Source organism: Macrobrachium nipponense, chromosome 32, assembly GCF_015104395.2.
Source record: "Macrobrachium nipponense isolate FS-2020 chromosome 32, ASM1510439v2, whole genome shotgun sequence".
Classification (NCBI taxonomy): domain Eukaryota; kingdom Metazoa; phylum Arthropoda; class Malacostraca; order Decapoda; family Palaemonidae; genus Macrobrachium; species Macrobrachium nipponense.
The window spans coordinates 21,720,390-21,744,386 of record NC_061094.1 but is presented as its reverse complement, the minus strand read 5'-3'; the positions used below and the strand labels follow the sequence as shown (position 1 = coordinate 21,744,386).

At 42.9% G+C, this 23,997-nt stretch overlaps 1 pseudogene; it reads right to left on the bottom strand.

The window, feature by feature from the left end:
- LOC135207382 (DDB1- and CUL4-associated factor 12 homolog) overlaps window positions 1-23,997 on the bottom strand; it is an 88,001-nt pseudogene that overhangs the window by 44,580 nt on the left and 19,424 nt on the right.

Here is a 23,997-nt window from a genome sequence, read left to right as displayed (position 1 = left end):
TCTTGCATTCGTTGCGACAAGTTCAAAATGCTCACCATCTCGCAGGTACGGACCTTACTTCCCCGTGGGGCCGTCACAACCTCCATCGATCTTGACACAGACGCATACTATCATATCCCTATAGCCAGACACTTCCGTCCATTCCTAGGCTTCAAACTAGGAAATCAGACGTTCTCATCAAAGTGATGCCCTTCGGTCTGAATGTAGCCCCCAGGGTATTCACGAAAGTAGCAGAAGTGGTAGTTCAGCAGTTGAGAACTCAGGGATAATGGTAGCAGCATACCTCGACGATTGGTTGATCTGGGCACCAACGGTCGAGGAAGTCTCAAAGCCACAAGAAGGTAGTTCAATTCTGGAACATCTGGGGTTCCAGATAAACAAAACGAAATCCAGGCTCACTCCGGAGTCTCGTTTTCAGTGGCTAGGAATCCAATGGGATTTGTCTTCCCACAATCTGTCAATTCCGGTGGTCAAAAGAAAAGAAATAGCCAAGTCTGTGAAACAATTTCTCAAATGCAAACAAACATCAAGGAGAAACCAGGAAAGAATCCTAGGTTCTCTCCAGTTTGCCTCAGTGACAGACATCCTCCTGAAAGCAAGCTAAAGCTAAAGAATATAAATCGAGTTTGGCGATCAAGAGCAAACGCCAAATCTCGAGACAAGTTGTCAGTAATCCCACAGATCCTTCGCAATCAGCTCCGTCCATGGACAAAAGTGAAGAACCTTGCCAAATTAGTACCCCTTCAATATCCCCTTCCAGTGTTAAACCATTCACACGGATGCCTCCCTATCCGATGGGGGGATATTCTCAATTCAAGCAAGTTCAGGGGACTTGGTCGGTTCAGTTCCGCCACTTCACATAAACGTCCTGGAAGCGATGGCAGTATTTCTTACCCTGGAAGAGGCTCCTTCCCCCGAAGAACGTCTCATCTAAGACTGGTTTTGGGACAGTGCAGTAGTAGTACATTGCATCAACAGGGGAGGGTCCAAATCCAAACACGTAAATCATGTCATGATAGCCATTTTTGCACTAGCAGACAAACACAGATGGCATCTGTCCGCCACTCACCTGGCGGGGGTAAGAAATGTGATAGCAGACGCTTTGTCCCGGTCAGTCCCTCTGGAATCAGAATGGTCTCTAGACGACGGGTCATTCCAGTGGATATGCCGGCGAGTCCCAGGTCTCCAAGTAGATCTCTTCGCCTCACAAGCGAACCACAAGCTCCCTTGCTATGTGGCCCCCAACCTGGACCCTCTGGCTATTATGCCCCACGGACGCCCTGTCGTTAAGATTGGTGAATCAGTGGAGGAAAATCTATGTTTTTCCTCCAGTGAATCTTCTTTTGAAGGTCTTTGAGCAAGCTGAGGGACTTTCAAGGGACTAGTAGCACTGATTGCTCCAGGACTTGGCCAAAAAAAGCAACTGGTATCCTCTGCTTCTGGAATTGGGTCTCCGACCTCAACGGATTCCCAATCCCAAGCTGTCACAATCAGTACAAATGAGGACTGTGTTCGCTTCCTCAGGAATCCAGACCCTAACTTTATGGACTTCATGAAGTTTGCGGCTAACAAAGATGCTAACATTGATCCACAAAAACCTCTTCCTAGAATCAGATAAAAGAGAGTCAACTATTAGACAATATGACTCAGCTGTTAAAAAATTAGCATCCTTCCTGAAAGAATCGAACACCACAACCATGACAGTTAACTTAGCTATATCCTTTTTCAGATCCTTGTTTGAAAAAGGCTTAGCAGCTAGCACTATTACTACTCATAAATTGGCTTTGAAGAAAATCTTTCAGTTGGGTTTCCAGATAGACCTAACAGATTCTTACTTTACATCTATTCCCAAAGCCTGTGCTAGACTTAGACCCTCTCAAAGGCCTACTGCAGTTTCATGGTTCTTAAATGATGTCCTCAAACTAGCCTCAGATACTGACAACTCGTCTTGCACTTTTATAATGCTTCTTAGAAAGACGTCATTTTTATTCAGCCTGGCTTCAGGAGCCAGAATTTCAGAACTGTCGGCTCTATCCAGAGATGCGGGTCATGTGGAATTCCTCCCCTCAGGAGAAGTTCTACTTTCACCGGATCGTAGCTTTTTAGCTAAAAATGAGGATCCCCTTGCAAGGTGGGCTCCTTGGAAAGTCATCCCACTTCCGCAAGATCCTTCTCTCTGCCCAGTATCAACTTTAAGAGCCTTTCTATCTCGTACATCCTCAAGATCCTCAGGTTCTCTCTTTATGAGAGAAAAAGGTGGCACTTTATCAGTAAAAGGAATCAGACAACAAATCCTTTACTTCATTAAACAAGCCAATCCTGATTCATTTCCAAAAGCACATGACATCAGAGGGTAGAGCCAGCCTCAATTAATTACTTTCAACATATGAACTTTGAGGATCTTAAAAAGTATACTGGATGGAAGTCACCGACAGTCCTTTAAACGTCATATCTAAAGTCCTTGGAATCTTTAAAATTTCTGCAGTAGCAGCGGGAAACATTGTTTCTCCTGATACTGCATAGTAGTTGTAGTATAGATCCAGGTCTCCTTTCTACCTATCTCGTCCAACATGCCTCACCCGATTGCCATGCTACTCAGAATACTCTAGCCTTAGCCGCTAGAATCATATTGGTGGATTGTCCCTTATTTTTTTGCTAGGGACATCCACATTATGTACATATAATGTACTTCAGTGTTTCTACCCTTATTTTTATGCTAGGGTAGAACACAATGTGTTTGTATATTTTGTAAATATCTTAATTAAGTGAATCATTCTTTGTTATTTTGCCATTACATTATTATGTGTTACTATGTCTAATATAAGTTAATTTTTAAGTACTTTATATTGATTGCTTTCTTTATCATACCATTGTATTAGGATAAGTTAGCTTTAAGTACTTTGTTTGTATACTGTAATGTCCCTGATTCACTTATATTATATATCTCTTTTTTACTATTGGGTTTCATTTGTCCTTATTCCCATCTTGTCTGTTTCTCTGGTACATTTTCATAGGCCGACACGAGCTGAGCCCAGAAAAGGGATTTTGAAGTAGGAAAAATCTATTTCTGGGTGATTGGCTCGTGTCGCCCTATGAAACCCACCCTGTCTTCTTTTACCCACCCTGCAGAACAAGATGTTCATAGATTAAGGATGACCGCTAGGGGCGCTGCTGTCCGTGGCGTCGGTAGTAGTAGTAGTAGCGGCCGCATCACCCTTTGGTATCAGCTCTCTCTGGTGGGGATTTTATGTTGGAAGGTCTAAATGGTTAATGACTCGTGGTAGTGATCCCACTCGCCTATATTCTCATACCGACACTTCTTTTATAGAGTGAGCGAGTCAGTTTTACTGACATTTTCTTAATTTTGTTTTTCTCTGGTAATTTTAGATTAATTTTACCTAGAAAGAATGATATTAAGGATACTTTTTTCATAGGGCGACATGAGCCAATCACCCAGAAATAGATTTTTCCTACGTCAAAATCCCTTTTTTTTTACCACATTGAAAAATTCATATCTAGCAAAAAAAGACTTTTAGAAAAAAAAACTCTCCATTTGATTGGAGGTCGACATCAGGTCTATATATGGTAGTAATCCCAGGTCTTAATATTAAATATCAAGGAAGGAGATAGAATTTGAAATTATTTTCGGGATAAATTGCCCTGGCGTCACAAAACCGAAGGTCAGAGGCGAAAATCATATGCGGTTTGGAGATGTCCCAAGTTACCTTATTAAGTGGTATGAATGTCAAAGTCCTGTCGTTAAAAACGACATTAGCCGGCCGGCCCCCTTAAGAAGAGAAGGGATTCCACTATTTCGTTCACAGATGTCTCAGAAAAAGAGACTTTAGTTTGTTTATACCATCTTCGAAACACTCCCCATTTAGACTAGTATATATAGTCTGTTAGAAGTTTTTCTTCTGCAGTTTGCGATAGCTTCTGCAGCTCGTTTCGAAAAACCTTTCGCTCTGACGAGACTCCTGACAGTCTGAATCCTGTCAGTGCCAGAGCACATAATCCTTTGTGGAATCTTGCGAAGTGCGATTGTTTGAGTAGACATCTCTTTAACGGAAGAAGCCTGGGGTAATCTGCGAGCAAGTCGAGGAGATCTGGGAACCATTCCTTCCTTGGCCAGAACAGAATGACTAGTGTCAGTGAAACTTTTTCGTGAAATGACACTTTGTTTAGCACCTATCTTATCAGGCCGAACAGGGGAAAGGCATATGTTTCCAGGCCCGACCAGTCTAGTAGCATGGTGTCGACTGACCATGCAAGAGGGTCAGGGACTGGAGAGCAGAATAGCGGAAGGTGGTTGTTCCTCGAAGTTGCAAACACGTCTATTATCAGCCTTTCCCCAAAGCTTCCATAGGTCTAGGCAGAATTTAGCATCGCGAGTCCATCCAACGGCAGTACTTGGTGATGTCAACTTAGTTCATCTGCAAATACATTCATTTTCCCTTGAACAAATCAAGTGATCAAAGAAACCTGAAATTTCTCTGCCCACAGAAGCTGATCTTTTGCAAGGTTGTAGAGGGTGAAGGAATATTCCGTTGTGTTCCCCCTTGTTTCCTGATATAGGAAAGCACTGTGGAGTTGTCTTCATGAACTGCTACCACCTGTCCCATCACGAGATGAGTGAACGCCTGAAGTTCCATGTACACTGCTAGTAGTAGTTCCTTCACGTTGATATGAAGAGAGCACTGAATTTCCAGCCACTTTCCTGACACTTCATTCTTCCCCAACAGGGAGTTGACGAAGCTAAAGAACCCTGTACAAGTCTTGGTTTTGAAAGCCACCATGCTAGGTCCTCCCTGATTTCATCTGTAATCAAGAATACTGTTGAGTCCAGTTGAGTCCTCCTGCACCATGACGCCTTCAGGAAGAATTGTAGGGGCCTCATGTGCAGCCTTCCGAATTTGATGAACTGTTCCACCGAAGCTAGTGTGCCTTACAGACTGGTCCAACTCTTGGCGGAACAGGACTTGCAGTCCAAGAAGTCCTGGACTACTTCCATACACGACTGGACTCTCTTTGGTGATAGAAAAACTTGAGAGTTCAGAGTCATCCCCAAATAGAGAATGCTCTGAGACGGTATTAGATGAGATTTCTCCTCTTTTATAAAGAAGACCTAACGAGTGAGTTTATGAAAGAGTCCTCTTGAGATCCTTCATACACTGACTTTCCGAAGAGGAGCGGAGAAGCCAATCATCTAGGTAGAGTGACACACTAATGATCAGGAGGTGTAAACACTTCCCCAGGGGAGTCAGCACTCGTGTAAATACTTGCGGTGCCGTCGAAAGGCCGAAGCAAAGAGCTTGAAACTGGTAGATCTTGCCCATGAACACAAACCAAAGGTATTTCCTGGAGTCCTGGTGAATTAAAATGTGGAAGTATGCATCCTGCATATCCAGGGATACCATCCAATCCCCTTGGCAAAGGGATTCCAACACCGAACGAGTCGTTTCCATATTGAATTTGGTCTTCTGAATGAACAAGTTCAGTGCGCTTACATCCAGTACAGGCCTCCAGCCCCCTGATGACTTGGGGACTACAAATAAACGGTTGTAAAACCCTGGGGATGGTCTGTCGCTTATCTACTCTATGACCGCCTTCTGCACGAGAGCCTCTATCTCTCGAGTTAAAGCTACAAATTTCTCTGAGCCTGGAGAGTAGGTGGGTAATGCTATGGGAACGTTGGATAGAGGCAGAATGTCTTTGAGAGGAATGGAGTAACCGAACCAGAGAACTTGGATCATCTAGGGCTCTGCCCCTTTGCGACTTAATTCCTCCCAGAAGAGGCTCAGTCTGCCCCTACCGGAGCATGAAGGATTGAAGGATCACTTGGATGATTTGATGTCGGGTTTCATCAAGGACTTGGTCAGGTGTCGTAAGTTTGATCGAGGCCTGACGAACAGTCTAGACTTGCCCCCTCGAAAGGGTTTCCTCTGCTAGGGCGATTCCGAGGTGGTAGGAGTCACAGTCGAAGGTTTAACTCGCTTAGAAGACTGACTGAGCACGTCATTAGTTGATTCTCTTCCAATGCGGAAAGCGTCTTGGCTACTGTCTCCTCAGGGAACAGATGATCCTTGTTGAGAAGCAAAAACAAAATGGCGGACTTCTGAGCTGCCATTTCTTGAGAGTACCAAATGCAAAAAGAGAGGCCAGCTCATCGCAACCATCCCGAATTAATTTGTCAGCACATGACAAAACCCCAAGCCAGTCCGATGCCCGGTCCTCCTGTAGAGTCGGGCACTCCTCTATTTTCATAGCAAGGGCTCCAATCATCCAGTCCAAGTAGCTCATAATCTCCAAAATCTTGAAAATATTTTTTACCAAATGATCCAATTTGGGTGAAGTAAAGAAAATTTTTGCTGCTACAAACGCAGACCTTCTATTTGTGTCTACCAGGCCAGAGAAGTCCCCTGGGAGGAGGCAGATACTCCTATGAAGGGAGCTTCTCTGGTTATGTAGAACCTATACCTCTTCTTAATCAGTTTAGACGGAGGATAGGTGAAAGTCACTTTCCCGAGCTATCTCTTGATCGTTAACCAGTCTTCTACATCATGAAGCGATCATTTAGCCTTCTTAGAAACTACGAGCTTCGGGAGAAGGGGATCGAAATTCTTCCTTCTCATCAGGGAGATGGAAGCAGGTGACCTGGGAGCAGCTGCTATGAAGTAATCTGGGTACATGTCCAGAAGATAGCGTAAAGCTTAAAATAGCACGAAAGCGGAATGGAGTCCACTTCTAAGTCCTCCTCGTCATCCGAAGAGATAAGTGACAGAGAGGGTTCTGGATTCGACTCATTGTTCTTAGGACATTGTTTACTTTCTTTCATCCAGGTCACCAGCTCATGCAATCTTCGACGGAGAGGAACTAAATTCTCATATTCTTGAATTGAAGTCAAAGCAACAGGGGTTGTGGACTTCAACACGATTGATACCAGAGGTCTCGCGCCAGTCGAAGTATCTGTCGCATGCGAAGTCAAAGGCAAACTTTCAACAGCCTGATGAGTCAAAGATCTCGATGGACTCAGAATCGGTCGTTCCACAATTGAGTCATAGGCGGTTGTTGCTGACGTGAGAATCCAAGGTGTAGTCCATGTAGCTACGCTACACAACGGGTGAGAATTGTCTACCTCTCTGTTCCTCTTAACATGGGGTGGAGAGAATACCTCTTCAGTCAAACGTCTATTCAACAGACGTGAGGTTGAAGCATTACGCCACTTGCGACATCTAACTGGCGACGAATCACTCGACTCTGTCGACAACTTATTACTGAACAACACACCTTTCCAATGATGTTTGGTCGAACTGCTGGCGCACCACAGGATTGACGGAGGAAGCGACTGTCTCTGGGCAAACCCTGACAGTCTCCCTTGGACCTCTGGTATGTCTTCTCCCCAAGGCGGGGGAGTGGGACAGGGACCTTAGTCTAGAACTGTCCGGACAAAGCCTCTCTCTCAGATTGTACTGCCCTGACACTTTCCACTTCACTAGAAGTCTTTTCCAAGAAAGACTTTACAGATAAACCTAAATGCATGAGTATTAGCTAATACATCAAAATTTCTTCTAAAATTTAGATTCGAGGCTGGCAATGGGGTTAAGAGAATCTCCCCGGGAAGTTGGCAAGGGAGTTACAGGTGCAGGAGTAGGAGTACTCAAGATCGGAGACATTATAAGAGGAGAAGAAGGGATAGGAGCAGGTGCTTCGATAGAAGAAGCAGAAGCTATACTAGTCTTACTTTCAGCTCTCTCTAAGAGCCACTTTCCTCTTCATATCCTTAATTACCTTCCCAGAGTGAGAAACAAAAACTTTCCACTGTTGTTCACTCCAATCTCTGCATTCATCACAAGTAGACTCTCTAGAGTACTCACAACCCCTACACTTAATGCATTTAACTAACCTAGTTTTGCAGCCTCCGGCACTAAACCTAACTACTGAAAATTGCAGAAAAGAAATTAAGCTAACTAGCTTCAATCCCACAAAACACGAAGTTGAATACTTCACTAATATTGATAAGCGATACTTTCCAACAAATGAAGAAAATGTCTGCACCAACCACCGATGTTCACCAGAAGCTGGCAGAGAACGAATTATTGTTACCTGTATGAAGGAGAGAGAGAGAGAGAGAGAGTAGTTGGTGCATGGATGGTTAGCGATTGAATTGGCTGTTGCTGAGTTCTGGGTTGTCTGCTGGTGCAACTGGAGTTAGTTGTCAAGATCAGAGTTTTGAGTCAGTCTTGGGTGAGAGCCACTGATGATCAGTAGTGTCAGCAGTGGTCTGTGAAGTGTTGAAGGCATTAAAAGTCAGTTAGGTTGTGTGTTATTGATTTGTTGTTTAGTTGTTGTTGAGTTTGATATTGTTTGCTTAGAGTTCTTGTGCCTGTGTTGTTGGATTGATTGTGCTTATGAGTTCCTGTTGGTTTGTATGTGAGTTGTTGTGGTTCAGGGTTGTTGTGGTTATTGTTGTTGGGGCCTGTTGTGGTTCCTTGGTGAGGTTGTGAGTTGTTGAGGGTTGTTGTTGGTGAGCTGCTGTGATTTCTTGTTGTTGTTAGTCGGTGTGTGTTGGCTTGTTGTGTTGTTGATTTTTTTGTGTTGGTGATTGTTTGTGCAGTGGTCTTTTCCTGTGGTTGTATTCCTTGTTTGTTGTTGTGTTGTTAAATTGTGTTGGTGTGTTGCCTTGGTTGTTGTAGTGTTGTTGAGTTGTGGGGTTGTGTCCTTGGGTTGTTTGGGTTGGGTTGCGGGGTTGTGGTTCTTGGTTGTTGTCTTTGTTGTTGGTGGTGTCTCAGCGACCTCGACCAGCAGACAGCACAGCATACCCCTGAGTATCTGCAGTTGGGTGAGTATATGTAACTTTTTTGTTTTTTTGTTCTTTGTGTAGGTAGGTCAATTGTCCTGCGTGTATTTTGTAGTGTAAAAAGGAAAGTGTGACTGGTGAGTTTGGTAGCTGGATTGGTCAAGTTTATGTGAGGGGTGGGGGGTGGGGGGGGGCGGGGGGGGGATTTTTTTTGCCTGCTTGTTATTAAGCTTGTGATCCCAACACACCTGCACAGTTGTACCTGTAGTTCCCTCGAGTGGAGAGAGATGACGTCATCTACTGTCTGCCATTCATAGAGAACCTACAGCTGTATAATTGTTCGGTAAGACACTGCAATAAAACTTCAGGTTCTTATACCTGTATTAGGAAATCTTCAAATTACTTTGATATCTGCTGCTATACAAAAACAAACCTTTGTTTTTTACATAGGAGACTTACCCACTAATGGGTGGAAATTTTGGTACCTCTGAACCAACAGGTAGGTTCACAGTCTAAGGAATGTCATTTCCCTCGGTCTGATAAGAGCAAGGAAGGATGACTCCCTACCTCTAGCTTGCTGGACATACAAGATGCTGCAGCTACTAGACTTCAGAACATTAAAGTAATGAAATTTGAAATTCAATTACTTAAAAGGCTGAGAGAACCTTGCATCATATAAATAGTCTTGTGCAACTCGATGGGTTTGTTTCACTGCCTACTGCCCTCACCCCATGTCAAGAGAGGGGGAGGAAATTACATCTAATCATACCCTGATGACAGCTTATCTGCATGTATGTCCTTCCAGCTTGTACATGGCCTGGCACTTTCTAACTCTACGAGAGAAAAGAAGGGAAAGGAGGGAGAACCCACCAGTCACACACCTCTCTTTCCGCAACCAAATACCTTAGATGAAATGCTATCTGTTCAATTACATGAGCTGGGGTAGCTACAAAACTTGAAAAGCCACCACAGGACCCAAGGAAAAATTGTCTGAAGACTTGCATGGAAAATGTTCAAGGATTTACAAGCATTGTCCCGCAAGTAAAAAGAGGTGAATGCGGTTTGATGAGACCACATCCCAACATGTAATACCTGCTACAAACGAGGAGGAGTCCCTGACATTGTGAGTTCTTGCCTGAACTGCACACTCAACCTCCTCATTGATGGAATTTCCTCCACTTGATCATCTAACAGAGCCAGAAGGAAATGATGTTCTTGCACTTTTTTTATGGTTTTGCCAGTACTAAGTACTAGGAGGCATCTGCACTCGGGCCTAAATGTTGAACTGTCTAGTAGACAGGAACTCACAACCTCACAGGACCAAATAGTATCTCATCCAGATCACTACTGTCAAAAGTCCTCTAGAGAGAGGATCAAAATGGACTTGAAACCAATGTCAAGAACTGAAGGCAGCAAGTAAAACTTCTAATGACAAGATTCATGCCTTACTTGGGGGGGGGGCTGAGTTCTGTGGGAGGACTAGATTGTTCAAGCTTTGCAGGAGCATTAGGTTTCTCTTAAGATTGACCTCTAGCCAATAACAGTTAAGACAGAGGGAAGCTTCTCACAGCAAAGGCAGACAAGAAAGTCTGTTACCTGCTGAAGAGTGGCTCTCACCAGAGAGATACTACATAGTGGGGGCCTTACAGCAAGGATTCATGTAGCACTGGTAAAGCACAGACATTGCCCCTGCCCTGGGCGCAGTAACATGAACAACAACATAAAGCCATAATACCAGCAAATTACATACACCCAATATTAAAAACCAACTCCTTACCAACAAATTCTGGAGGGTATATATACAGTACTAAGTACCCCAGATTCCCCTAGGACTCAACACCAGTTTTCAAGGCAAACAGAAAAGTAGAATGGAAAGCTTCTTATACTTCTTTTCCCATTACCATGCTGGCCACCGCAAATGGACCCAGAGTACTGCAATCATCAAAAATGGTTTCCACTTCTTTAACATCATAAGTTGCAAATCCTGACTTACATTTCCAGTAAGTGGACTGCAGAATGGAAGCCAACGAAAGATTATATCTGAAGGCCAGTAATGTAGCTACTGCTCTAATCTCATGAGCCTTTACCTTCAATGCAGGTAAAGCCGCCACTACAATCTTGGAAGGTGCTTCTCGAATGAAGTCTCTAAGAAAGAACTCCAAGAAAGAATGAAAGGATGTTCTTAAGTGCCAAATATATAAACGTTCATTCATTTATGCGCAAACAAACAAGTGTGCAATCGTTAGCTTACCATCCACGCATAAAGTCAGGTTTGCCCATTCATCAATTACCAACCTCAACTCAATGAGACGACGTGAATAAGATCGCTGCTTGTATAGCAATTATTCTTGCTCTTGAAAGCAACGATTCCAAGAAAACCAGTTGTGGATAAAAGACTGATATGTAAAATGTTCTAGATTTATTTATGGTAATCTCTTAAAAGAATTATTGTTGTCCTCCTGAAAGAGCTATGAGAACTTTTTACACATGGATCATTCTACATTCGCCTACTTACTAGAAAATGTTATGCCGCTGATCAAGAAAGATGATGCAAATATGAGGGATGCAATATTGGCAAATGCTACACTTTCAAGTGCCCTTCGATTTTAGCAAATGCCCATTCATTTTGATGAGCTGAAGTTTACTGCAGCAATATCTACACAGAGCCTTGGATGCATAATTATGGAAGCATGTACTGCTATTATATCTGTGTTGAAGGATTACATTTGGGTAGTTATATCTGAACAACCATAAATGCAACAGAAAAACTTTTATTTACATAACTAATGGAACAGGACTCATTGAAACAAAATTCATATCATTATACAATTAACCCTCTTACGCCGAAGGGGTATAATAAAAATTGTCTCCCATATGCCGGAGGGGGGGTTTCGGAGTGAGCGCGGAAGCGGAAAAAACATTTTTTCCAAAAAATCACAGCGCACTTAGTTTTCAAGATTAAGAGTTCATTTTTGGCTCCTTTTTTTGTCATTGCCTGAAGTTTAGTATGCAACCATCAGAAATGAAAAAAAATATCATCATCATATATAAATAATGCGATATATGATAGCACAAAAACAAAATTTCATATATAATTGTATTCAAATCGCGCTGTGAGCAAAACGGTTAAAGCTAACGAGTTAATTTTTTTTGTTGTATTGTATACTAAATTGCGATCATTTTGGTATATAACACATTATAAAACAATCAAAGCAACACAGAGAAAATATTATCACAAAATGATGCATGAATTCGTAACGCGCGGACGTAAATTTTTTTTTTTTTTTCAAAAATTCACCATAAATCTAAATATTGTTCTAGACTTCCAATTTGTTTCAAAATAAAGATAAATGATTGAATATTACTATACTGTAAGAGTTTTAGCTTATAATTGCAGTTTTCGACCATTTCGGACGAGTTAAAGTTGACCGAATGTCGAATTTTTTAATTATTTTTTTTTATATGCAAATATTTTGAAAATGAGAAAAGCTACAACCTTCAATTATTTTTTTTGTATTCTACGTGAAATTGCGCACATTTTCATATATAAAACTCTATGAAATGCCTAATATGAAACAGAGCAAATATTACGAGAATGCGACGTACGCATTTCGGAGATTTGCGGCGGAGAATCCGCGCGCGGAGGGAAGGAAAGTTTTTTTTTCAAAAATTCACCATAAATCTAAATATTGTGCTAGAGACTTTGAATTTGTTTCAAAATGAAGATAAATGACTGAATATTACTAGTCTGTGAGAGTTTTAGCTTACAACTGTGTTTTTCGACTATTTCGGTAGAGTCAAAGTTGACCGAACGTGGTTTTTTTCTATTTATCGTGATTTATATGCAAATATTTCGAAAATAAGAAAAGCTACAACCTTCAATCATTTATAGATATATTCTACATGAAATTGCGCACATTTTCATATATAAAACTTTATGTAACAGCTAATTTAAAATGGTGCAAACATTACGACAATCGCACAAAAAAATTTCTGATTTTTTTCGGAAGAGGTACTGTGCGGACGTAAAAATGTTTTTTTTTTTTTTTTAAATAAATTCACCATAAATCGAAATATTGTGCTAGAGACTTCCAATTTGTTGCAAAATGAAGGTAAATGATTGAATATTACTAGAATATAAAGGTTTTAGCTTACAATTGCGTTTTTTTACCATTTCGGTTGAGTCAAAGTTGACCGAAGGTTGAAATTTTGGCACTTATCATTATTTATATGAAAATATTTCAAAACTGATAAAAGCTACATCCATGGGTTAGTTTTACTTGTATTGTGCATAAAATTGCGCACATTTCCATATGCAAAACTTTATGTAACGGCTAATTTACAATGGTGCAAACATTACGACAATCGCACAAAAAAATTTATCGGAAGAGCTACCGCGCGGACGTAAAGTAAAATTTTTTCATAAATTCACCATAAATCAAAATATTGTGCTAGAGACGTCCAATTTGTTGCAAAATGAAGGTAAATGATTGAATATTACTAGAATATAAGAGTTTTAGCTTACAATTGCGTTTTTCGACCATTTCGGTAGAGTCAAAGTTAACCAAAGGTTGAAATTTTGGCACTTATCGTTATTTATATGAAAATATTTAAAAACTGATAAAAGCTACAATCATGAGTATTTTTTTGTTGTATTCTACATGAAATTGCACACATTTTTATATATAATACTCCATGTAACAGCTAATTTAAAATGGTGCAAAAATTATGTCAATGTGACAAAATAATTTCTGAGATGTGTCACTGATACTTTTTAGTGCGATAAGAAAGAAATTCGCGCTTGCGCGCCTGCGTAACAATTGTAAACAAAACAACGCCTTGATCCGTGAACTCCCCACATCCCCCAAGGTGCATGATTCAAAAGTTTTTGCCTGGTAGGCCTATAAGTATTTTTCCGCAAATTTTTTAAAAAACTTTTCTGTGTCGACGTACGATACGTCCAATCGGCACCTGCCTGACTGACAATTTATCTCGACATATAATACGTCCAATCAGCGTAAGAGTTAATATATATCTATCATATACTTATTACAGTCACCTCTCAATTAACGAAAGGTTTACATTCCTGGAGAGCTGGCGTTAATTAAAAGTGTTATTTAAACATTTTTCCCATAAGAAATAACAGGAATAAGGGGGGTTACGTTCCTGGACTTTGGGAACTCCGTACTTTTTTGCTTCGGGAACTCAGTAATTTTTTGCTAAGTACAACCGAATTGGATAACAGCAACATCCATTTGCTTGTATTTCAACCATCGTATGACAGTACTAAACAATTACCGTAAGTACGTTATAAACAGTGCTATATAGAATAGGACCGATATATTTTTATGTAAGCTTGTACGTGTTATGATGAGAGCAAGTGAAAATAGCAAATGGAATCAAGTCTTTTTTTTTTTTTTTTTTTTATGCAATAATCATGCTCTCAACGCAATATGTTAAAAAAAAAAATTAGCTCAAAACAAGACTTATTCATGTCATATTTCGACTTAAAAATATAAATCTATAGGCTAAGGCATGATTAATTTACTCCCCAAGATTGCAGAACTAGTCAATTGCTCTTGCTCTGCCCCTTTCAGTATCATAAACTGTTCCTGAGACAGAAACTAAAATGGGTACTTTTCCAGTGCTCATGGATTGTGCATATTGACAATTCATTCCTCTCCAATCTCTTACCAATCTTAGCAAGATAGTTGTTTTTATTTTTCTAATATCAAGCACTTTAAAGACCTTTTTGGCCAAATTAAGCACATCAAGGGCCCTCTGGGGGCTTTCTCTTACTATTACTTTGCACACCTCAAGTATGCTTTGAAGCCACTACCTAAGTTTACTGGAAAAAAACAAAAATGATGGAGTGCAGACTGCTCACCAAGGTAGAGGGTTACACAGAGACTGAGTGTGGAGCGTGGTGCTGTGGTGATGCATGCTTTGCAAGACAAAGGGTGAATCACGAGTAGATACTGGACAGAACAAAGGGGTACTAACGGCTCCAGACACTTTGTTTTGATCATGTTCTTGCTTGTTGATATGATGTTTCATTTTAATAATTAATAAAAAAATTTCCCAGGGGTAAATGTCCAAGAGTAGATCTACACATAGTGGATCTACTTACAATTAGGTCTAACTATATTTCCATGATATTAAATTCTTACACAAATATTTTTTTAATGGCATAATTTTCTCTGCAGAATTGGGGGAAGGTCTTACATACCAAACAATAGAATAACAGAACCTATCTCACCTGCATGAATGACCGTTTCCGTCGAAATGAATGGTGATAGGAATGTGAAGCATGATGAGGGACACCACCGAGAGCAATGTAACCACCTCCATCACGTGAATTTTCATCCTCTTCTCCATCATTTTCATCTTCAGCATCCTCATCTTCATCACTGTATATCACAAATTCATCAACCTGAAAGGAGCAATTTCTACAATGAACAATTATGAAATCTAAACAACAAATGGAATATCAAATGCTTCTGTCTGAAAACAGTACATACTATTTATGTACACTAATGTTAAATGCAATATTTCATGATAAAATGTAAAGTAAATAAATAAATAAACCTGCCTTTGTTTATAAAGACCAACAGTGCTGAATATGTAAAAACTGAGAAAATACACATTTCATGATAAAAAGTTATGGCATAAATAAAAAAAAGGCATATCACAAAAAACCTAACATATAATATACAAACCAATGTCTTTGTCACAATGTGTACAATTTAGAGCTCATATACCAGATAAACATATAGAAATACAGACATAATGAGTTCACCAGTCAAAAACACCATGAAAAAATCTTTTTAAATCATTATTTTACTGCACTGAAATGAATTTTATAATATTTCAATAATCAAAATATAGCCATTACTTATCAAAATATAAATGTGTCGGTTATTATATCAGCAACCATTAAAATGATATTGTTAGTATACAATAAAGTTTTGTACATACTTACCTGGCAGATATATACTTAGCTTAGGTCTCTGACGTCACGACAGAAAATTCAAAACTCGCGGCACACGCTACCGGTAGGTCAGGTGATCTACCTTACCCGCCGCTGGGAGGCGGGTGTAAGAACCAGTCCCCCTTTCTTGTCAGGTTATTTTCTTCCACCTGTCTCCTGAGGGGAGGCTGGGCGGGCCATCAATCGTATATATCTGCCAGGTAAGTATGTACAAAACTTTATTGTATACTAACAATATCATTTTTGTACATGAACTTCCCTGCCAGATATATACTTAGCTGATTGACACCCTTGGTGGAGGGAAAGAGACACATACTTACTTAGAAAGTGGGGACAACACATGTTAAAGGAATACATAATATAAACCTCTGGTTCTTACCTGATTTAGGCAGAAGACTTGATAGTTACTGTCTATTAGTCTGCGTTGCCTAAAGAGTCTCAGCGAGGGCGTGACCTATGGCTGAAGAACTCTTTGGGTTACCAATGGGAACTGAGTCCACTTACTTGGCAGAATCCAAGCAGGATCTGGTCAAATGGGGATCAAAACCCGCTTACATGCCAGAGCTATCACTACCAATTGCAAGGAAGCCTCAAGCACAACCGATCACCTAACCAAATACTAACATTAGTATACGAAAGAAGGAGCTGCTCCTGCAACCTCCTTCGTACAACCAAAAAACTCAAACTTAACTAACAGGGAAAAAGGATTAAAAAGGATGTGTTTCAGCTCCCTGCCCCAGCACTGAATCCGCCGATACGTAAGGGCCTAGCCCAAAACACTTATCATACGTAATCGATACGTCCCTTAGGTAGTGATTAGAGAAGACTGATTCACACCTCAAAAAGTGGCCTTCATAAGGTTTTGTAATGACAAATTCTTCTTGAAAGCCAAAGACGTCGCGATGGCCCCGTACTTCGTGCGCCTTGACTTTCAGAAGGTTAAACTGTTGCTGATTGCAAGAAGTGTGTGCTTCTCTAATAATATTCCTGATAAAGAATGAGAGTGCATTTTTAGATAAGGGCCTACTGGGGTCCCTTACAGAGCACCAGAGATTGCTCTCATTAGCAGCAAGTCTTTTCTTCCTCTGAAGATAATATTCAGGCTTCTCACCGGGCAAAGAGATCTCTACTTTCTGTCCCAACTAAGGAGGAATAAGCTTTTGATTTCAAAGCTCCTGGGCCACGCGAAGAAGGGTTTTCCATTCTTGGCTAGGAAAGCCGGAGAAAAGAGGCAAACCGCGGAGCCTCCTTGGAAACCTACCTCACCTTCTAGAGCCTGCAGCTCGCTGACCCTCTTCGCTGACGCTAACGCACAGAGAAAAAGTCTTCATCGAAAGGTCTCTGAACGAAGCAGCATGGGGAGGTTCGAACCTTGAGGACCTCAGGAAGAGCAGCACGACATCTAGATTCCAGCTAGGCACTAAGGAGGAGGTTCTTTTAACCGTTTCAAACGATCTGATTAAATCATGGAGGTCCTTGTCCTCAGATATGTTTAATTCTCTATGACGAAAAACTGAGGAAAGCATGCTCCTGTATCCCTTGATGGTGGAGACAACCAACCCGCATTTTTCCCTCAGGAAGATAAGGAAATCTGCAATCTGAGTCACAGAGGTACTGGAGGAGGAAACTTTATGAGTCCTGCACCAGCGTCGAAAAACATCCACTTCGACTGGTAGACTCTAGATGTGGAAGGTCTACGTGCATTGGCAATAGCCTTGCAGACTTTGCCGAAAAGCCCTTAGCTCTGACGAGACTCTGATAGTCTGAATCCAGTCAGACTGAGGAGCGGGGAGGTTTTTGGTGAAACCTGTCGAAGTGGGGCTGTTTGAGCAGATCGACTTTTAGAGGTAGGGATCTTGGGACATCCACCAGCCATTCCAGTACCTCTGTGAACCAGTCGTGGGCGGGCCAGAACGGAGCTATCAACGTCATCCTTGCTCCCTCTGACGCTGCGAATTTCCTTAACGTTTCCCCTATAATCTTGAAAGGCGGGAACGCGTAAAGATCCAGATTCCTCCAATCCATCAGGAATGCATCTATTGCCACTGCTCTTGGGTCTGCAATAGGGGAGCAGTATAGATCTATTCCAGCGCATTCCTGGAGCGTCGCAAATAGATCAAGATGTTTTTTTTTTTTTTTTCGGGGCCTGCCCCACGTCCTCCACAGCTCCTGGCATACGTCCGCGTGCAGAGTCCACTCTGATGGGAAGGGAAGGACTTGATTCCTTCTGCTTAGCAGATCCGCTCTGACATTTCTTTCTCCCTGTACGAACCTGGTGAGAAGCCTTATGTTCCTTTCCTCTGACCACAAGAGGAGCGATCTCGCGTTCTCGTACAGGGAGAAAGAGTGAGTACCCCCCTGTTTCCGAATGTAAGCCAGGGCTGTAGTGTTGTCGGAGTTGATCTGAACCATATTTCCCTTTTACGAGGGGTTCGAAGGTCTTGAGAGCTAACCAAATAGCTGTTAGCTCCTTCTTGTTGATGTGCCAGGACACCTGATCCCCCATCCAGGTGCCTGACACTTCTCTCGACCCGAGAGTAGCTCCCCAACCTTTGTCCGAAGCGTCTGCATACAACACTAGGTTGGGGTTCCGAACCTGCAAGGAAAGGCCTTCCTTGAACAATAGAGGGTCTAGCCACCAACGTAGATCCTCCTTTATCTCTTGCGAAATCTTGAACGCAAAGTCCAGACCTTGAGATTTCCGATCCCAGTTCCTCGTCAGGAAGAACTGTAGGGGTCTGAGGTGCAACCTTCCTAGAGAAACGATTGCTCCACGAGGAGAGTGTCCCCAACAGAACTCATCCACTCCCTCGCTGTGCATACATCTTTCTCTAGAAAGATTGCTACCTTCTCCAAACCTCGGGTTATCCTCTCTGGGGACGGATACGCCCGGAAAAACCTGAGAAGCCATCAGAATCCCCAGATAGATACGCTCTGACTGGGGATTAGCTGTGACTTCTCGAAATTAACACTAGCAAACCCAGAGAAGCTGCTAGATCCCAAACGGTCACTCGTAAGATCCTCCAGACATTTCTCCTTGGATTTGGCCCTGATAAGCCAATCGTCCAAGTAGAGGGAAATCCTCACTCCCTCGAGATGAAGCCACTGGGCAACGTTCTTCATCAGTCCTGTGAATACTTGGGGGGCCGTGGAAAGGCCGAAGCATAGGGCCCTGAACTGAAAAACGTTCCCTCCCCACATGAATCTGAGAAGGATGGATCGGTACATGGAAGTAAGCGTCCTGAAGGTCCAGCGACACCATCCAGTCCCCGGGACGAAGAGCTGCTAAGACTGATGACGTCATCTCCATAGCGAACTTCCTCTTCTTCACAAAGACATTCAGGCGCTCACGTCCAGAACCGGTCTCCATCCTCCTGAGTTCTTGGGAACTAGGAACAGACGGTTGTAGAACCCCGCTGAAAGAGGGTCCTGAACCATCTCTATTGCCTCTTTCTCTAACATTAGCTCTACCGCTAGAGCGAGGGGCTGATTCATTAGTGGGTCTTTGTATTTGGCCACCAGTGCCCTTGGAGTGGTGGTCAAGGGTGGTCTCGAGAATAAAGGGAATGAGGTATCCCCCTCTGATGATCGCGAGGGACCAGTTGTCCGCCCCCTTTCGTGCCCAGACATCTGCAAAGTTCAGAAGTCTGGCACCCACAGTTGTCTGGAGGCACACGAACTACTTCTTGGCCCTAATAGACCGGGAGAAGGTCCTTCCTCTTCTAGGTGGTCTCGAACCTCTGGAGAAGAAGAGCGAGACGAAGGTCCTCCTCGAAAGGGTTCTTGCCTACTTTGAGCCTCTTTCTTCGTCTTCTGCTGAAACGAAGGTTTCGGAATTCTAGCCGAGCGAGCTAGCATATCCTGCGTCGCTTTTGCTGATAACGAGCTGGAGATATCATTAATATTCTTCTTGGGGAAGAGTTGCGGGCAAAGCTGTGAATACAGCAAGGAAGCTCTCTGTGCGTGAGAAACCGCCTTGGTAAGAAAAGAGCAGAAAACGGCCCTCTTCTTTACCACTCCTGCACCAAAAGTGAAGCAATTTCCCCGGACCCGTCTCTCACTGCCTTGTCCATGCAAGACAGAACTGCGTGGAGGTCTTCAGGCGAAAGAGTGTCTTGCTCTTGAGTCCTCTTAGCCACACTCCAAGGGTCCAGTCAAGAAAGTTAAAAACTTCTAAGACTCGGAACATTCCCTTCAGAAGGTGATCCAACTCGCTCATACCCCACGTCGTCTTCGCAGAATTCAGCGCCGAGCGACGTGCGGAATCAACCAACGAAGAGAAGTCCGAGTCTGCAGAAGAGGGAAGAGTTAGACCCAAAGGGCTCTCCTGACTCGTACCAGAACCCCCATCTTACCCGTCAGCTTGGACGGGGGAAAAGAAAAACTGTCTTGCCTTTCTCTTCTTTTGAAAGCAACCAGTCGTCAAAGTTTTTCAGAGCCTTCTTCATAGACACTGTAGGCTTCATCTTAACGACTGAAGACTTCTTAGCCGTATTGGTCGTTGAAAATAAGGACGGAGGAGACGGAGGAGCAACGGCCGAAAGAGACTCCCCAAAATCTTGCAAGAGGAGGTCTGTAAGTCTCTTATACGAAGAAACCGAAGCATCCTTGGGCAAATCTTCCTCGGAATCACCAACAAATTCTTCCGAAGAATGACATCTAGAAGCTCTACTGCCCGGAGGAGAGCTAATCCTTGGAGAGCGCCTGTTCGGAGAGCGCCTACTAGGCGAGCGTCTACTGGAAGAAAAACCACCGGGAGAGCGCTTACACGGGGAGTGCCTACCAGGAGAGCGCCTACTTTGAGAGCGCCTCCCAGGAGAGAGCCTACTAGGAGAGCGCCTAGTTGGAGAGCGCCTACTAGGAGAGCGCCTACTTTGAGAGCGCCTCCCAGGAGAGAGCCTACTTGGGGAGCGCCTGCTAGGAGAGCGCCTACTTGGGTTGAGCGCTACTAGGAGAGCGCCTACAAGTGGAGGCCCGTCTGTCGGAAACAGATTCTAACTCCACAGAAGAGCGTCTGGATAAGGGAGACGACGCCTATCAGGCTCTCTGCGCCTGCTAGGCTCTTGGCGCCTGCCATCCTCAATACGCCTGCAGGCTCTTGATGCCTATTGAGCTCAAAACCCCCTGCCAGGCTCTTTGACGCCTGCCACGGGGAGAGAAAACATCCACAGATGAATCCCTGTCAGAAGCTCGGCGCTTACAAGGCTCTGAGCGCCTATCCAATCGGGAGTGATCTAACGGAGGAGAAAACTTCTTCCGTTGCGCTTGGCAGTACTAGGCTTTGGCGCCTACTAGGCTCTTGGCGCTCCTACTAGGCTCCTTGAACCCGCCTACTAGGCTCCGAGCGTCCAAAAGTCAAAGGAGAGTGGCCACCAGGCGAAGAACTCTTCCTTCGCTCCTGACGAAAAACTAAAACGAGGCTCTTGACGTCTGTCAAGCTCTTGACGCCTAACTGAAGAGGAGCGGAAATCCTGAGGAGAGAGCCTGTCTGGCTCCTTACGCCTTACATGCTCACAGCTCTCGCTGGGAAGGGAGGAGAGCCTACTCGGAGAAAGATCCCGAGCTCCAGCCTGCACTTCTGACCTCCTACTAACAGGCTCAAAAGCTTTCTAGCCAAAGGAGATTTAGCCGAGGAGGCGTCTTAGACTTCTTTACCGGAAGTGAGGCGCCTATTCCGACGATGAGAAGTCCCGGCAATAGACTCCGCTAAAGCCGCAATCTGCGCCTGCAGACCCGCAAGGATACGCGCAGGAGATCTCTTAAACTCCTCTACAGGGGACGAAGTCCTGAGAGCGAACAGGAGAAGCGTAACCGGAAGAAATCTTGGTTCTCTTGCGTTCCACTTCTGGCTCTTCCGCGAAGGATTCGGGGCTGGAAGGAAGGGCGCAAGGATCCTTCCAGGGCCTCTTGAGAGGGCGAGACGACCTACTCCGAGGCGCTCCATCTACGCTTGAGGAGAAGGCGACGAAGATGACGAGAAGCACTGGCGCAATAACTCCTTCTTGGTTCGATCCAAGGCAGCCTGGGAACGAGCAACAGGAACTGCCGAGGGGACGCCTGACCGGTGGGGGTTCTCCCTATCCTTCCTGCGGCTTTCGACTTTCCTCCTCCACTGGGTCTGGGAGTCTGGAAGAGGTCTAGGCCTGGAAGCGTTAGTGAGCCGGTCAGACGCACCCTCCACTGCACTAGGGGCCACTGCACTGATCACTTGCACTATCATCACTCTTACCTTGTTCGAGAGCGAGCGAGGCTCTCCTTACTCCTGATCGAGGCTCTCCCAGAAGCAACTTCCGAAACGAATCTTCGGGTTCAAAGCGTGGGCGCAGGGGCTGAAACTGGAGAAGGAACTACTTCTACTACAGGATTCTCAGCGTCAACTTCACTCACCCTTCCCCGATCTACTAGAACTCTTTGAAGAAGCCTTGCGCACCCTATCCTTCTCTAACTTTCTCACATAAGAAGAAAGAGCCTTCCAACCATCCTCATCCAAATTCTCACACTCTTTGCAAGGGTTAATAAAAGAGCATTCATTCCCTCTACAAGATGTACATACCGAGTGAGGATCTAATGCAGCTTTAGGAAGCCTAACTTTACATTCCTTCTCTGAACAAACCCTAAATAAACTAGGTTTCTTAACTTCAGAATCATCCATGATTATAGATATGTAAGAGAAATCCAAAAGAAAAATCCAAAAAACAGTCCAAAAGCGTATGCCAAGCCAACAAACAAAGGGTACTTCACCAAAATCCAAATCGTCGGCAACGAGAACAAATTTTAACTATCGTAAGGATTGAACAACAGGTGTTGTCCAGCCGGCGACAGAAAATAATCTGACAAGAAAGGGGGACTGGTTCTTACACCCGCCTCCCAGCGGCGGGTAAGGTAGATCACCTGACCTACCGGTAGCGTGTGCCGCGAGTTTTGAATTTTCTGTCGTGACGTCAGAGACCTAAGCTAAGTATATATCTGGCAGGGAAGTTCATGTACAAAAATAAAATTAACTCACAATAAATTTTGAATTACTCAGTTCCCTAATATAACATTGTTAGTTTGCCATAAAAAAAAATTAATTTGAAACTAGGAATGAAACAAAAAAAACTCTAGCATGGGTGTTTAAGTGATGAAATGCTGTATCTCATAAGCCACGGTCAAAACCTACCAAGACAAAGTTTTTTCAGTTCAATCCTAAATTCAAACTACTATACAATAAGGTTTCAGTTGAAAAGCTGCATGTAGAAAGATAGCTGCATTTTTGCTGCTGTATCTGTAGTTTTATTGAACATGACCAATAAAATTTCACATTGTGGTGTTAGTATGGGATATTGGGTTTGTGAAATGAGGCCTGTGTTTTTTACACCAGTTCTGTTTTTCTTTAACATTTATTTTGTATGTCTGTTAGTGAGCATGTAATTAAGTTTTCATCATTGTTTTTTTATTTTTTACTTGCAGCTTGCTTGAGTGTGATGGGGCAGAGTATTGGCTCCCCTTCACCTGAACCAGAAGAGGCTTTACATGAAATAAGGAATTGACATTGGCAACTACCACACGTATGAGGTTTATATATGTCAGTTACTTGAAGACAGTGACTGTCCCAAATAGGATCAGATTAGAGAAAGTGCTTTAATATCTATACTATGTTGATTTTGCCATGAATGAGATCTCAGATTCTCATTTGGAAGAAGGGGTTTTGTGTAGAAAGACTGAATGAAGAAATTCCCAAGTAATTTCAGCCCTCAGCTTGGATGTCATAGCTAATATAGTCTGTAGTGATCCTCAAATTGTGTGTTGACTTTTGTGATTGTCTAGGATTACTCTGAGATGAGGTGCTAAAAGAGATAAGGAATTATTTTGGGACATATGCTACAAGTGGAGATTTGTTGATAATATTTTGACTATTGGTAGTATGTATTAAATCAGGCTAAGTTAGTTATAGGAAGACTGTTTTGATGAACTTTAGTGGCAAGTAGTAAATAAGTTACGTTAAGTAGGCAAAGATTATAATAATTGATAAACTGTGCCAAATGTAAATAAAATTAGGATAAAATTCTGTTGAAGTTCTTCAGACAACTGTAACACTAAGGTTAATACATTAGGATAGGTAGAAAGTTTTCTTTAACCTTTGAATTTGTTCCCATCATCCTGCACCAATTTTTTAAAAGAAAAAGCCCCTACAATATAGTTTACAGATTATCTGTTCATTATATTAAGT